This window comes from Patella vulgata, chromosome 4, assembly GCF_932274485.2.
Source record: "Patella vulgata chromosome 4, xgPatVulg1.2, whole genome shotgun sequence".
Classification (NCBI taxonomy): Eukaryota; Metazoa; Mollusca; class Gastropoda; family Patellidae; genus Patella; species Patella vulgata.
The window spans coordinates 30,813,215-30,831,262 of record NC_065882.2 but is presented as its reverse complement, the minus strand read 5'-3'; the positions used below and the strand labels follow the sequence as shown (position 1 = coordinate 30,831,262).

Genomic DNA, 18,048 nt, shown 5'->3' with positions numbered 1-18,048 from the left:
TTGCTGGTCCCATGGTATAAACTACAAAGTGTACTAGTGTGTGTCTCTCTTTCTGTATATACATGTACATGTATATGATATCCACCTTAAGGAGACCAGTTGTATATTAATACAGTAGAATCTGTATGAGCAGCCACTCCTATTCAGCAACATTTCCTTGTAAGCGGTCACGATAAATTCCCCCTGTAGAAATTCTGTTGTTTCATCTCTTTATTCAACGGTCACTCCTCTAACGCGGCCAGCGGTCACTATTTTACTAATAAATTCAACAAAACATCGGCCTTTCAACGGCCATTGTTGAATGATACCGTCTTGTCGTTCTTTGTAACACCCCCACTAATCCCGTGAGTAGTAGTTAATTAACTGGACCCCCACTGATCAGATAAAAAGAAATGTAACCAGCGGCTGCCAGGCAGGATACGCCCACATTTTCGAGAGATGGATAGAGAACAAGCTAAAAAGAAAGTGATTTTTCGTACGATTGAGGGCCATAATTCAGGAAATTATGCGCAAATATCGAAAGGAACCGAGATCTTTGTGTTATAAACTTACATTTCAAGTTTCAACAAAACCGGATAAAAATTGTGACCTCCATAGGATCCACAAACTTGATAAACCATATTTTTACGCTATTTGAGAAAGGGCGGCCATTTTGACTGTCAGTTTTGGGCCGATTTTCACGGAATTCGAACTCGGCCATCCTTATGGTGTAACGGTGATATAATAGTACGTTTTTTTAAATCGGATAAAAATTATGACCTCTATAGGGTCCACAAGCTAAAAATGCGATTTTTCGTACAATCAAGGGCCATAATTCAGGAAGTTACGGTCCGATATGCGCAAATATCAATAGGAACTCAGATCTTTGTGTTATAAACTTACATTTCAAGTTTCAACAAAATCGGATAAAAATTGTGACCTCTATAGGGTCCACAACCTTGATATACATGTACCATATTTTTACACTATTTGAGAACAAACGGCGGCCATTTTGTCTGTCAATTTTAAGTTGATTTTCACGAAATTCGAATTTAGGCGTCCTTAGGGTGTAACAGTGATATAATAATACATTTTTTTTAAATTGGATAAAAATTATGACCTCTATAGGGTCCACAAGCTAAATCGACCCCTGTGCGTCATGTGGCGCCCTCGAAAATTTTCTGCGGCGACCGGAAGTGGGATAAAATGGTCAATGATGGCCATTTGACCATGACCTTGATGGATCAAACCAAGGTCACCACGCGACTCCCAGGGGTCGATTTAGTTCAAGAGGCCGCGACCTCAAGGCCGTCAGATGCGATTCGGAAGATGCCAGTTATCTCCCCTTTGACCACAGCAGTAAAAAGCCAGCTATTTGCAGGACGAAGGGCCTGTCAAGGAACAGTAAACAGTCTTTCAAATGTTACAAAAATAATTTGGCGTGCACGTACAAGAACCCTTGGGATTCAAAATAAGAGTCGGCCGTATTACCGCAGTTTGGGAAAATTTCACTCACGGAACACTGTATTAGTCCAGTCGATGCATAAAAGATGGACATTAAACCCCATTTCTTTTCACAACAAATTCTTTAAATTTCTGACAAAAGACTGGCTTTATTCCTTGGATCCCACACCTAAGCTAAAAAAATCTACTTTAATTTTGGACAAGAGCCCACTAAATTTCAGACAAATGAGCCCACAGTTGAGTCAATTACGGGTCACTACATGTCATATATACTGCCTCTCAAGCTTGCCAAGCACCCCACTATTCGTTGTTGAAAAATCAACTTTAAATTTCAGACAAATGACCCCTCAAGTTCTAGCTAGCACCCCACAAGTTAGTTGAAAAATCCAATGTGTATGCGGTACCTTGGTTTTTCGTCCCATCCGAACGACTAGACAGCACTAGGGCCTACTCTAATATCAAATTCCAACTGTCAAGGGATCTTTTACATGCATGCCAATGTGTACGCGGGACCTTGCTTTTGTTGTCCCATCCAAACAACTAGACAACACTACGGCCTACTCTAATATCAAATTCCAACTGTCAAGGTTCTTTCACGTTCATGCCCAATATTTGACCGAAATAAGTCCATATTTTTTAACCTTCCCATGGGACTATCGCCTTGAGATTCTTGCTGTGCCTTCGTACTTTCTACTGCAAGGGTACATTAAAATTTTGGGCTGCTAGCCAGCCTAGACAGCAGCCCACTCTTATATCAAATTCCAACTGTTGAGGGATCTATTACGTGCATGCCAATGTTTACACAGGACCTTGATTTTTTAGCCCATCCGAACGACTAGACAGCACTATGGCCTCATATCAAATTCCAACTGTCAAGGGATCTTTTACGTGCATGTCAATGTTGCATGTCTTGTTCCACCACGGTCCCCAGGCAGGATATCAGTGCAAAAGGTGACAAATAGGGAAAACCCCAAATAGGGTTGGTTAGCACCCCATAATTTAGTTGAAAAAGCAACTTTAATTTCGGAGAAAGTAGCACACTAAAATATATTTGATGATAGTACAGCTAACATTTTAGTCAAACCATCTGATAGTAATCAAAATCATAATCAAGTTGCCATTAATATATCCTGCTTGATCATATTTGTATCTATTTCTAGCACTCACTAATCAGCATGATTTTGCCAATGTGATGATACATGTACATGTACATGTATGTATACTCTTCTGCATGGTAAAAGACAAACTCAAAATAATATATATTTCAATATAACTCATTTTTATTAGCATGATTTTGCTGGAGTTTAGATCATACCCGAGTCAAAATCGGGCATATTTTTTGTTATTTTTTTCAATATTATAATTGTGACCTCCAGCGGAAGCACAGGCTAAAAAAGGAGATTTTTCGTACAACCAGGGGCCATAATTCAGGAAGCTACGATTGGAAATGTGCAAATATCAAAAGGAACCAATTTCTTTGGTGATATAATCAGACATTTGTTTAAATCGGATAATAATTGTGACCTCCAGAGGTATGAAATTTCTGTTACATTTTATTAATTTTGTCAATCATCCGGAATAATTTTTTTTTCAAGGTTTCTTTTGAGCGCTTACAAATTAAGCCATTTTTTTCCGACTCAGTTCGATGGCTTTTTTGCAAGCCGCTGGTTTTGGTCTTATTTTTTTTTCAAAATAGGGTTTAAAAGTTGTTCTTATTTCTTCTTTCTCTTCTTTTGTCGATTTGGTTCTATCATTACATTTGCGTCACTTTGTAGTTAGTTCAATCAGGTCTATAAAATCCTCCGGTTCAATGTTATATATAAAATTCTCATCATCAGTATTTTCATCTGCAGCAATATCTATAAGTAAAATTTTTTATTGAACATTAGAAGTCAATCCATTCACAATAGCTTCACCTAATGTTTTCAGCTGTTTACCAAGAAGATATAAATTTAAGTAGGTGGTTGACTGAAAATGGCAATCAAATAAAAAATCTATTCCAACATTGGCAGAACTGAGAAATTATATTAAATGTGACTTTCTGTACGTGACACAAACCAGTGAAAAGGGACATGGTGTTCAAGAAAGAGCAAGCATACTCTGCTTTTCATGTCATATTTGTTCAAAATGAAATTTATTTCAGATTTGGTTTTCAGAGATCTTTATGTATGAAGACAACTTCAACAAGAAAATCAATTATTCAGGTGTATGTTTTGTTACCTCCCAACCAGGGATCTTAATCGGCTGTTTTTTGTCGGCTTAAGTCGATTGATCTTTAATCTAGCTGATTGGTAAAACAATGAACCGGCCACTATGGCATCATATCAATCTACTTTCGGCCGATTTTCAAAGAATTAATTAAGCCGATTGGTAAAACAATGAACCGGCCACTGTCATATATCAATCTATTTATTTTCGGCCGATTACAAAGAGGTAATTATTAATCGTTGATTAATTAACCCATCAAAGAGTCAATCAACTCAATGAATACCTTCGGTGTGAGGCATATTAATGAGTAACTAAATGATACAATACCTGGGTTATGGTTGCCATGTATTTGCGCAAGTTTGTACTAGTTATTTTCTCTGGTGATTTCAGGACCGCATTTTTGCAAGATTCTGATAGAGAATCATATGCTCGAACTACCCCATTACCTACAAAAAATTAAATCTTTATTCAGAAAATTGAACAACTTGACACTGACATAATATATGTAACTTTCACAATATTATAGGTAAAACATTGGAGGTTGCATTTAGTAGCAATGCAAAAGCTCGCTAGGGGCGCCACTGATACTATTTTTTATCACTGTCAAAAAATCTGACCGTAAAATCTGTCATTTTTGTTCCGCGACTTCGGGAAGGTGTACGACCACCAACACCGATGACTTTTTACTTTTCGTGAAGAGGAAAAAAACAGAGTTTGTGGTGAGCATGGTTTGGACATTCAGAAACCATTCAGAAACGTATTTACGACTGATTTTTTATATTTTGAAAAAATAAAATTATCAGAAAAAGGCAAAAACGACGCTCGTCACTGAAAGTAAATGTATTTTCTCACAAAATGACCCTTTTTCTAGTTATATTGACCTGTATTTCATTCACCAACCGTTGGAACTAGTGCCAGAGCTCAGGAAAACAAATCATGTGGAAGAAAAGATAAGATAACAGCACACTAGGGATTTGGTATCGTTTAGAACAAGGTTTTTAGCGCTGAAAAGTATGCATAGAGTTTACTTTTAAAACACCGTTCGATAATTGATAAAAATCGTTTAAGAATTACATAAATGGTTTAGTTAGTACTATGGCTTAGTTTATTGGTAACGGGTTTAGTTTCTCCGAGAGTCGTTTAAAAATGGCCGACCCATTCACTTATCTACGACGTTTACTTATTAGACGAGCCGTCTGCTTTCCCGAGATACGTTGAAAAATCAACACACCGTTTACTTATCTATGGCCTTTACTTATTAGACAAGTCGTTTACCTTCCCGAGATACGTTGAAAAATCAACACACGATTAATTTATTTAAGGCGTTGAAAAATTAGATGAACCTTTTAATTTCCCGCGAGCCGTTTATCTGATCGGTTAATTTTGATTACGATTATTTACATATGAAGTACGAATAAAAAAGGAGAATATAAAAAATGCACACTCATAGATGATCATCTTACCGTGGTCGTAGTATTATATACATGTATTATCCATTATCCTATAAACTTAGTATTCCACCATTGACAAATAAATCAAAAATCGGTAAATCATGTCCCAGGTAATTATACAATTGGAAATCGGTAAATCACATCCCAGGTAATGTATCGTTGTTGTTGTTAGTTAGTTGTATTTTTTGTCCGTTCATTCGTTCTTGGTATTTAACGTCTGCTTCCACATAAATGATATCGCAGACAAGACATAGGAGAGCCGAAGCTGATTCCTGTTTTTTAGAATATGATTTTGCAATCTTTCCATTTGGCCTTAGGCCATGGATTTGGTTTAGTGGGAAGTTCTTCCCTTTATTTAATACAAAACATATCGTTTGGTAGATGATCTCGTCTGCTTCTGGATTGGTAGATGTCATCGTTTGGGGTTAGTGTTTAGGTGCCAGGCCCGTCTTATCGTGGCCTCCCCTTACTCCACTGTCCCACTCTCTGGGTTTGGTATCAGTTTTATTAGCGGAATAGTGTTTAGGTGCCAAGTTCGTCTGACCGTAACTCCCCCTTACTCCACTATCCTGCTAGTTTGGTAGATGTCATCTTTGTGGGGTTTGTGTTTAGGTGCCAGGCCCGTCTTATCGTAACCTCCCCTTACTCCACTATCCCACTCTGTAGGTTTGGTGTCTGTTTTTGGTGGAATAGTGTTTAGATGCCGAGTCCGTCTGATCGTGACTCCCCCTTACTCCACTATCCTGCCAGTTTGGTATAAATCCCCTATGTAGTTTAGTGTTTAGATGTCGGGCCCGTCTAACCGTGACCCCCTCTTACTTCACTAATCTACTTAGTCCAACTGTGTCCATTAGGGCGTGGATTTGTTCGAAGATTTGCAGTTTCAGATCTGGTCTCGGGAAGAGTAGGTTCTTAGTGTTGAATGGTATGTTGTTGGTCTCCATTGTTCTCACTAGTTCCCTTCTCTCCTCCTCGTATACCTCACAGTCTACCAGGACATGGTTGGCGGTACATTCTTCTCCGCACTCACAGATGATGACTTGGTGTTTGTAGTCTCGCAGCCGCTCTTTCACCCTTAGCTTCGATATAAGTCTACAAATATCTCTTCTAGGGTGATTGAGTGTTGTCTTTGTGTAGATCTTGTCATCCAGTCGGAATCTGTATGTGTCAAGTTCAACGAGATTTAATTCCCAGATTGAATTGACGTGTCTTTTGACCATACTGTAGATTTCCGTGGTGCTGTAGTCTATGGTGCGGAGTGGTGCTGTGTCCTTGAGACCTTCATTGGCAAGTCGATCTGCCTCCTCGTTTCCTCTAATATTGACATGTGATGGAATCCACACGAGTACTACTTTGCTTCCCTTCTCTAAAACCCTCTGGTACAGCTGCCTGATTTCCAAAATGACTTCTGGTCTTGAGTCCGAGTTGTCATTTTGGATTGAAATCAGACTGCTCAGAGAGTCGCTTTGAATGACGAACTTACTAGTCTTTTGATGGGAAATCCATGATATAGCGTCACAAATTGCCACAAGCTCTGCAGTGTACACCGAACAGTTATTGGGCAGTTTCCTGCTTATTCCCTGTTCCCCGTTTGGCAGGTATATTCCAAACGAGCTGGTGCCCCTTTCTGGATTGCGTGAGCCATCCGTGTACACATGGTCCCAGTCATCAGACGGCCAGTTGTCTTCCAGGTGTTCTAGAGAGAAAGCATGTGCAGCAGTGGGGTTGTTTTTCTTGTCTGTTTTCTGTAGTAGATCTAGATTAACCGGCGGTATAGGGAGCGTCCAAGGGGCGATCACTGGGGGGGGGTCGTGTTCATTTATCACAAGCTCCCCCAGTCGCAGTTCCTTGATTGTTTCCCTGATACCCTGGCCGAAGCTTTTCTTTCTAGGATTTCTCACATATCTTGTATTTTTTAGACTGACAAAGGTTGGGGATCTTTCGCCCAGTTGCGAGATCTTAGCCCAGTACCTTGTTGCTAGTTCTTTTCTTCTTAGGGATAGGGGCAACTCCCCGACTTCCTGCAGTAGTACCTCTCTCCCAGTCCCTTGCCCTACGCCAGTCGCAATACACAGAGCTTTGTATTGGATGGTGTCAAGCTTCCTTAAGAGTAATGGCGCGCAGTTCATGAAGGCCAGAGAGCCGTAGTCTAATACAGATCGTATTAGAGCACGATACACCATCATTAGTGTGACTCTGTTGGCTCCCCAAGTGCTGCCCGTTATTTTCCTCGTTAAGTTTAGGATTTTGGTGCATCTATCTACAGTCTCGTCGATGTGCGGTTTCCAGGTCAGCCTTCGGTCAAAGATTACGCCAAGGAACTTGGTTTGGTTTTTAAACTCGATGGTTTTCCCGTTCATACACAGAGTCATTCTGCTTATCTTCTCCGAGACTTTGAATCCCCAATCGTTTGCCCATGCCATGAATTTGTCTAAGGCCTTCTGCATTTTCTTTTGTAGTTCACAGAAGTTCCTCCCTTTCCTCCATATGGTACTGTCATCAGCAAATTTAGCTAACTCAGTTTTGGCGTCGAGGTAGGACGATTTCTGTATGTCGTTGATCATGATATTGAAGAGAGTGGGACTGATAACCGATCCCTGAGGCGTGCCATTTTCTAATGTTTGCCCGGCACTCAGGAATCTGCCAACATTCACCTGTATTTTTCTATCGCTCAGAAAGCCTTTGATCCACCGAAACATTATGCCCGTTATACCAATACGTCCTAACTTGAAGAGCAGCCCGTTAAATCTACGAACACGACACATAACAGGTTCCCAGAGAGGAGTGCCTGCGACATGACTTGCTGTAGTCTCACCAAGTGGTCCGTTGTTGAACGCCCTTTCCTGAACCCGCTTTGATTTTCGTCGATCAGTCGGTTGCTCTCCAGATAGAACTGTAGTCGTATGTTAACCATTGTTTCCAAGGTTTTGCACAGTGTGGATGTCAAACTTACTGGTCGATAGGACTCTGCCTTTGTTCTCTCTTTACCTGGTTTTGGAAGAGGGATGACGTTGGCTTTCCGCCATTCTTTAGGTACCTCTCCTGCCAGCCAGGATGTGTTGAAGAAGTTTAGTAGTATCCTTTTGGCATTTCTAGGCAGATGTATGAGCATCGAGTACTTTACTTTGTCCTCACCAGCCGCACTATCCTTCTTGAGGGAAAGAGCCTTATTTAACTCCTCCTCAGAGAAGGGTAGATTGATTGGTTTAGCTCCTTCATTAGGTTCAATTTCTAATGAAGGGTGCTGTGAGTAAAACATTTCCTTTCTCTTCAGAAACTCTGGTGATTGGTTTTCGTCCCTGCTTGCATCAGCAAAGCTTTTGCAAGTAGATCTGCCTTTTCATTGCCGTTGGTAACGTACTCATCTCCATTCTTTAGGTTTGGTATGTTGAATGATCTGCGCTTCCCGTTCATGGCGTTCAGCTTCTTCCAGACGGCACCTGTTTGCGTGTTTTGATTCAACGCATTACAGAATGTCATCCAGTGTCCGCTTTGTGCCTTCCGGATGGTGTCTCTTGCGACGTATTTCAACTTCAGGTAGTTTTGGTGATTGACTTCATTGTAGTGGCGTTTCCGTAGGCGTAGTGCCTTCTTTCTTTCGTTAACCGCCTTCTGACATTCTGGTGACCACCAAGGTTTTCTAATCCTTGATTGCCCTCCAGAAGTCTTGGGAATGGAGTCGTCTGCGGCACCTATAATAGCACCCGTGATGTTGGCTGCGTACACGTCGATGTTGGCATCGATGATGTCTTCTTTCCACCCAAGGCAGCCTACACGGAAGTTAGCCCAATCAGCCTCTTTTATTTTCCAATTGGGTTTCCCGTTATAGACTTCCCTGGTTGTTTCACATTGGATGCAGAGTTCTATCAGTAGATGGTCGCTGCCAAGTGTTTCATCTTCGTGTACTTGCCAGTCGCAGCGGGTTGCCATACCAAGCGTACAGAGCGTGAGATCCAGATGTGAAGGTGAGGCATTTCCTCCAACAAAAGTAGGGTTCTCGTCGTTCAGTACGCATAGGTCGTTCTCTTCTATTATTGAGCATAGGCTAATCCCCCGACAGTCATTCCTCGGTGACCCCCACAGGACATGGTTTGCGTTGAAATCCCCGCAAAACACAAATTCGCCCTGCGGAAGCTGGTCGAGAAGTGACTGGAAGTCAACTGGTTTTCTCGTGACATCTGGGGGTACATGTACATAGACATTCACTATTGTCAATTTTGTATTATTGCTCAATGTGATGGCTATGCCCATTGCTTCTAGAGGGTCCTCTACGTCCAGCGAAACAGAAATATAATTTAAGTTATCACTGACGTAGATGGCAAGACCACCGCCACGTGTCGTGCTGCCCGGTCTGTCCCTTCTCTGACAAGTGTATCCGGGCAAGTAGATGTCGTTCTTGGTTGGTAGTAGCTTGGTTTCTTGGAGGCATATTACATCTTTGGGGTTGCGGGTGATGTATTTTCTCGGCTCAGCACATCTGGGGGCCAGTCCATTAACGTTTAGTTGTAGAACTTTTACCTGGCCCGCCATGATGACTGTCCGGATGGATGCCTCTCTGTCTTGTCTATTTATTGGTCAATTGGCGTTTCACATTCCATAGGAGGTACCTCATTAGTGTTCGTCTTTGGTGTTAAAACCGGCAAGCAACTGGGCATATCGCCAGTGCTGTAGTGATGAACATGAGATATCCTTCTACGGAGTGCGAGGTTTGCCGTTTGATCGCCTTTTGTGGTTTCTTCTTCTCTTGATCTTTTTTTTACCGTGTTGATTGAATTAATCATGACACACAGGACATCGGGGTTGACCATGTGTGTCCTTATTTTGCCGAGTAGGTTTGTCATCTTGGTAGTTTGGTCCTCATTGGACACGGCCACCTGGAGGAACTCGATCATGAAGTTCATGAAGCCACTTTCCGTTTTAAATTTAGGAATGAAGTGTGATTCATGAACATTCGTTTTCGGTTCCTCTTCCTTCTTGGATTTGGTCTTATTCTTTGGTGTTGGTTTGTCTTTTTGGTTGGGTGCCGTGGTGGGTTTTTTTCGGCGTTGTTTGGGATGTCGATGGAATCGGCCCCGGAATTGGTTTTGCAACCGGAGCCCTATTCCTGACATCTTTTGTTCTCCCTTCCTTCTTTTTCAGCATCAATGAGGCTTCATTGAAACTTACTTTCTCTTTTACCTGGATCTTTAGAGTTTCCTTGGTGTTCTGGATTTTCGGACATTCAGGAGAGTTCGCTGCGTGACCGCCTTTACAGTTCGAACATTTTTTTTGAATGCCCGCCCTGCAGTCAGTCGCTGCATGACTCCCCCCACACTTTACAGTTCGAACATTTTTTTTGAATGCCCGCCCTGCAGTCAGTCGCTGCATGACTCCCCCCACACTGCCGTTATGATTTTAGATTAGTTCACCGATGTTTTTGTAATAAAGTATACTCGTATTGTTTGTTAGTTTATGATGTCTAACATCATTTATCTTCTTTATAAAAAAGGTATTTTATAATTACATATTGACAGCTTAAACACTTGCCAAAATACATCATGGACTCGACGTATTACCCAATAATCAACTAAATTGCACAGGGGTCCCCATTCAAGTAATTACACTGTCTTAAAATGGGCGACAGCTTGTCTATAGAGATTGACGGTGACTTTTTTTGGCGCCAGTCTAATGTACAGTCTCGCGAGATTGTGGCACTGCTATTGTGACCTTGACTTATGACCACGTGTACATATGAAAGACTAGTTAATTTATTTGTGATATCACCTCGGTGGAAGCGGACGTAAAATACAACTAACTAACAACAACAACGATACATTACCTGGGATGTGATTTACCGATTTCCAATTGTATAATTACCTGGGACGTGATTTACCGATTTTTGATTTATTTGTCAATGGTGGAATACTAAGTTTATAGGATAATGGATAATATATAATACTACGACCACGGTAAGATGATCATCTATGAGTGTGCATTTTTTATATTCTCCTTTTTTATTCGTACTTCATATGTAAATAATCAAAATCAAAATTAACCGATCGGATAAACAGCTCGCGGGAAATTAAAAGGTTCATCTAATTTTTCAACGCCGTAGATAAATTAATCGTGTGTTGATTTTTCAACGTATCTCGGGAAGTTAAACGACTCGTCTAATAAGTAAAGGCCGTAGATAAGTAAACGGTGTGTTGATTTTTCAACGTATCTCGGGAAAGCAGACGGCTCGTCTAATAAGTAAACGTCGTAGATAAGTGAACGGGTCGGCCATTTTTAAACAACTCTCGGAGAAACTAAACCCGTTACCAATAAACTAAGCCATAGTACTAACTAAACCATTTATGTAATTCTTAAACGATTTTTATCAATTATTGAACGATGTTTTAAAAGTAAACTCTATGCATACTTTCCAGCGCTAAAAACCCCGTTCTAAACGATACCAAATCCCTAGTGAGCAGCTTTCTTGTTATTGTGAACGTGTCAAACCAAGTTTCCCTTTTGCTAACAGTAGGCCGATTCTGAGGCACAATTTTCAAGTGCACTTTTTAGGGGTATAAAGTCTGGTGCACGGTTTGAATTCTTTCTCTTGTATTGTTACAATATATTATTAATTCTAATAACATTTCACTAAAATTAAATTTTTTAAAAAATTATCTCTTAGATTACTTTCTCTTTTGTTGGTGATCAAATGACAGCCATATGGAATCTGATACAAGAAAATGAAATGGGGTTTAATGTTCTACTGTTACTGGGCTAATGAAGAGGGCGGGGGCGTGGGTAGGGGGGAACACGCCATTGTAGTGTGCTATGAGGGGAAACTTTGCCAAAACAGCGACACAACAGCCTACTCTTATTTCGAATTCCAACTGCCGGGGTTTATTTTATGCGCACATGGGACATCAGTTTTTTATTCTATCCGAATGACTATGTTGTCACTTGTTGTCATAGCCAGAAAAGAGAATGGGCTAGATGAGTATGGGATGTCCAGTGCTCCATCCCCAGAATTCACTTTGTTTTGCGGATCAGAGAACCTGACAATGATAAGTTGAATGAAAAACAAGGTCATATGTACGGATTAGCGGCGAACAATAAAGATCCCTAGATACCTACAAATCTAGGAGCAGTCTAGGAAGTTTGATTAATTCTGCCGGCATAAAGCAATACCCAAAATTTGAGGTCCACCATATGTGAATTTAATCTTAAAAGTCTTCAACGCAAATTAACCAAATTTGGGTTTTTTATCCATGTTGCAGACCCCATATCAAAATAAATTATATAGCCCAAATTTAAAAATTCCAATAGATAGTTAATGGTCGGAAGGATATTTCCTGAAAATTTGATGCCAATATCTTTAATAGTTGCTGAGAAATGGTCTTTGGTCACTTTTTTGGCATATTTTTAAAAAAAAAGTGTATACTGACATCCATTAATTTAGGGTCTCAAAAGTGCAACAACTTTTTTATTTCTTAACCGATTTTTTAATTTTTTTTGGTTTCTTAAAGATGGGTTCCCAGAAAAGTATTTATGGGGTGGTTATTTCCAATAAAAGTATGGCAATTTTGGTATATGGAAAGTAGAGATATCCAATCTTACTAGAAAAATACTGGATTCCCCGAAAAACTCATGGAGCGTATACAGGACAAAAATGTAAGGGTTCCCCTAATCAACAGCCCGACATTAAGAATGTCAACGGTCACACGCGAACATTGAGCACTTGATGTACAAGATGATAAATTTTATGAAGAGTTTGGCGTACAACACTTTCTGAGATAAAAAATGATAATCCGAGAATTTAATTAGGATTCAATATTTGTAATAAATAGTAAGTGATTAAAGACAAAATCGTCTTATGTATGCAATGAATTCTCCTCACATTTCCAAGACGTGACGTAAACATAACCTGGTTTGATCGAATTTTAATAGCAGGGCATTACTTCGCAATTACAATGTTTGAGAAGGATTTGAAGCATAATTATGACAAATTAATTAGTTTGAATATGTTTTTAGTCCATATATACATTGTACCATTAAATCACCCAGTTTGTACGCGGGAACCCATCTTTAAATGGGAAGGGGGCTGGAATGCTAGTAAATATTCAGTTTTAGTCAGATTCAAAAATATAAAAAAGCTTTTGCATTGCTACATTTAGGACAACCCAGAAAAACGGATATGACACCCCATAAGCACTGGCTGTGAATACACAATATTAAACAACAGTTAAAATAATTTGAGATATTTCACCATAGATATTCATAAATTAGCTGCCAAAAGAACTTACCTCTGTTAGCAAATACATATATAATGTTTGGTAATATTCCACAATTTCTATGTATAATTGATTAATCATTAATTGGGTCAGTCAAAAATGCCAACCCCTTCTCAACTGAGTGTCAGGAAAAATTATTGTGAGGTGAATTGGCCACGACAGGCTTTGGCATATCAGGGTGGAAAAACATTAATTCATGTTCAAAAAGACATGCATTGTTAAACAAAATATATTACCTCTCTCTTAACTTATCCAAAACTATTACTCTTGTAGATCTACCACGTGATTCTGCTAACTAAAAAAATGACGACGGAGGAAATACCGGAAATACCCCACGTGTAGTACTCTAGTCTCGGACACCCAGAACTCCATAGTCTTCAACGTACGAAATTTACTTGTCTGAATGATTGAGGCTAGCTGTACTCGCGCTTCATTCTACTGCGCATGTATAGATCAATAGTCTTGATTAACAAGTCGTTTAAGAGAGATAACTCCAATTTTGAGCCGAGACTCACGGTAATAACTAATCCGTCCGTTCAGATTGTCAGATTTAAATTTCGTCCGTAATATTTGAGGGGTGATTTTCCCATATTCTTTCAGCAGCCCACAAATATCATTTAAACGCACTTTCACATCATCACTTCCGCGGTGCACCCCGAAAGTGACCAAAAATCCCACAAGTAACCCATGTACTGTTTAAAGTCCCCACAAGTATATCTACGGGACGGACGGACGGACGGACGGACAGACGGCATAATACGTCCACATGAAAATGTGGGTGTATAAAAACGTGATTTTTCGTACAAACAGGGGCCATAATCCATGAAGATTCGATCCGATACATGCCAATATCGAAAGCAGCCAAGATCTTTTGGAGATAAACCTATATTTCAAGTTTCGTCAAAATCGGATAAGAATTGTGACCTCCAGAGTGTTCACAAACAAATTGTGGACGGACGGACGGACAGGGGCGACGGCATAATACGTCCACATGAAAATGTGGGCGTATAAAAATAACAAACAACCCGGGATTATCTGTTAATTAATCTTTTGTTTTATTAAACAACTAACCTGATCATTGTTTTCACGCGTAACGACACATTATTTGATAATGATTGAATAAAATAAAAGTACCAAGTTTTGTCACCATCATCTAATATCTCTTTTCCATTGCCACTTTATTGTTAAACAGACGTTTTAGCGCCTCCTATAATATTACATACAGAGTTACACCCCCTGTAAATAGGTGATAAAATTAGCGATGTTTTTTTGTTCATGTGCTTTTTTGATAAAATTAATTCATCAATTTTCTTCACAAAAATGGATAAATATTATCGAATGCATCACAATGGTAGACAGTAGTATCGAAGGTTGGTACAAAATGACAAGTTTACAGAAGTTATGTCCGAGATTTGAGTAAAGAATTTTCGTTCGGCGCAAGATTCAGCGACGGTCAAATTTACCGCTTCCAATGCATTCAAGCGTAATATTAAATTTATGTCAGCACAAAAAGCACCACGATTTTATTAAGAGGCCACTCCTGTTAAGTTATGTCCGAGATTTGAGTAAAGAATTTTCGTTCGGCGCAAGATTCAGCGACGGTCAAATTTACCGCTTCCAATACATCTAAGCGTAATATTTAATTTATGTCAGCACAAAAAGCAACGAGATTTTATTAAGAGGCCACTCCCGTTAAGCGGTCAGTTGTGAAAATTCCCTTGGGTGGCTGCTTAATGCAGATTCTACTGTATGTGCATTAAGGCCCACATTATATTATGGTGACAAAAGTTGGTAGCCTTAATATTTTGACTGCAAAATAAACATACAACTTCTCTTTTTTTCTGAAATGAAACTTATTCCATAGATTAATGAGTGATTCAAGAGATAATTTATTAAAGTTTCATTATTAAAAAAAAATGTATTTTTGTAAAAATTTGGATGAAAGTGTGAGGATGTGTATATTTGTATGTATTATTATATACGCATTAAGGGAACCCCTTTAATCTGCCAGCGCAGCAATTTTTACTCTATTGTATAAGGTTATCTGGGCGTTCAGCCAGAAATTTTGGAAAAAAGATAGGTTGCCAGGCAACAAAACATACGCCCACAGCAGTCTTTTTCCGTTTACATTCTTTTGCATGCTCAGCATTCCTGTAAGTTGATTTAGTTCCATCAATTTTTGTACTTTTTTTTTTTTATGCCTAACGCTTTATTCTTTATTTTATATTAAAGATATGTATTGTCCTACACTAGTAACAGAATTAAATTACAAAATCTTTTTTAATGATGAGTTAATATATTTTTTTTTTTTTCAGATTTTAAATATTTATTGTTTAGCAAACTCTCTACAATATGATATAGTAGTAGTTTTGAACTTACATTATATATTACAAATTATACTACACAGTAAACCCCCCAGCAAACTACATGGATACCGGTATCACAACCCTTACTAAATGAGGACATTTAACAGGGAAAAGCTCAGCTGAAAAGACCTTCAAAATTTTTCCATCTATCTTGAACTTTGTCACCCAATATAATTTGTTCTTTTTCAAAATAGTATAATAATTCAGAATTGGTTTATTTTCTCTAAGCCTTTGTTTATATATATGTAACTTAGCTAAACTATATATCAAATTTGGAATTTTATTATCATCATTATCAATGCCAAATAAACATATCATCAAGGTGATATCAAAATCTTTGTTTGACTTTAGTTTAATCCAGGTTCCTAATTCTTTCCAATATCTTTGTACATATTCGCAGCTGTAATAAAGATGTATTAATGATTCTGTTTCTTTTTTGCAAAAGGTACATAGGTCTGATTTAATAATTCCAATTTTAGCTAAAAATTTATTTGTACCAAATATTCTACTATTGAGTCGAAATTGAAACCATTTCAGCCTAGTATCGGCTGTAAATTCAAAGGTTTGCTTGTAAATACGAGCCCATTCTTCTAGAGTTAAGTTCATGTCCAGATCTGATTCCCACGAGATTTCGGATTTAGTTTTTTGAGTTTTTTTATCTAAGAAATGTGTATAGAAATGTTTTGCCCCAGTATCAAACATAAAGATAAATTCAAAATGTGGAGGGTAAATGGGAAGTATTAATCTGACATCTACTGTTTTAGGATTTATGTTGTTTAAAATGCTCCATTTAGCCAAAAGTGATTTTTTTAATCCATACAGGTCTGTAAAGTGTGGAGAGAAATCAAAAATAGATTTAAACGTGTCGTATGTCATAAAAACGCCTTTATCGAAAAGATCATAAACATATTTTATTCCTTTCTGATGCCAAACATCAAAATATACTGTTTTATTGTTTATTTTTATATTTGAATTGTACCACATTGGCTTACGTAGAATATTATATATATTGTTATCTTTTGGTTTTAACTTAATTAGCGCAATACTTATATAATCAAAAACCTCTTGCCAGAAAGACAATTTTGTACGCTTTGATAGTTTATAAAAATAATCATCCCCAAAAGAGCCAACCAAAAACTGTTTATCTAGTAAAGAAGCAACTAACAATTTTGCCCAGGCAGTGTTTTGATGTTTTCAAAATCTTCTAAACCATGTGATTTTGAACGACTTTGAGTATGCTATTATATCAATCATTTTACATCAACCATTTTCAAAATTTTGAACCATAGTTTTTCTAGACACTCTTTCAGCTTTATTCTCCCAAACAAATTTATATAAAGATTTCTCTAAATTCTTTAAATAAGATATATCCGGTGAAGGTAGACCTGTTAGTAGATGATTCAATTTTGGTACTAATATTGACTTTACGACAGTTATTCGACCGAGTACAGTCAAATTTCGTTTAGACCAATTTGACACCAAGTGACACACTTCTTGGCACTTAACATTATAATTCAGGTCTATTTTCTTATCGATATCAGTACTGTATTGTGTTCCTAGGGCCGTAAATTCAGATATTTCCCAGGTTAAATTTTTTTTAACATTTAGAAATCTTTCTTGACTTCCTCTCAATGATCCTATCCAAACAGAACAAGTTTTTTCTATGTTTGGTTTTAAACCTGAATATTTTGCAAATTCATCAAGAAGATTCAAGGCCTGTCTAAGAGATTTTTCGCTACCATCAAGTGTCAGAGCAGTGTCATCTGCATATTGTAGGATTTTTGGGTTTTTACTCCCTAAATTGATTCCTTTAATGTCTTCCTCGTTTCTTATTAAACTACCCAAAATTTCAACACATAGCAAAAATATATAGGGCGATAACAGATCTCCCTGTCTACAACCGCGTCCAATGGCGAAGAACTCACTCTATTTACCAAATTGTTTAACACAGAGCATAAAATCATTATTAAAAATGTTCACCCATTTCCTGATTTGTTGTCAAAAATTAAAGAATTTTAAAGTTTTATCAATAAATCTCCATGAAACAGAATCAAAAGCCTTCTCGAAATCTATAAGAACAATTAGTCAAGGAATTTTTTTCAATTTCTGTATACTGCAAGATATCGAATAAAAGTCGTGTACTCTCCCCTATAAACCGCCCAGTTAAAAAACCCTTAATACAGATTTAATACATTTTGCAATACAGGCTGATAGAATTTTGTAGGAGGTATTTAGCAATGTAATTGGTCTCCAGTTTTTGATGAATTCCCTTGGTTTATTCCCTTTTGGAATTATAGAAACAATACCAAGCCGTTGTGT

The 18,048-nt window shown here is 38.3% G+C and overlaps 1 protein-coding gene across 1 annotated transcript in view; it reads right to left on the bottom strand.

Moving 5' to 3' along the window:
• LOC126817155 (zinc transporter 7) overlaps positions 1-18,048 on the bottom strand; it is a 118,653-nt gene that overhangs the window by 85,667 nt on the left and 14,938 nt on the right. The gene's annotated exons all lie outside the window — the stretch shown is intronic.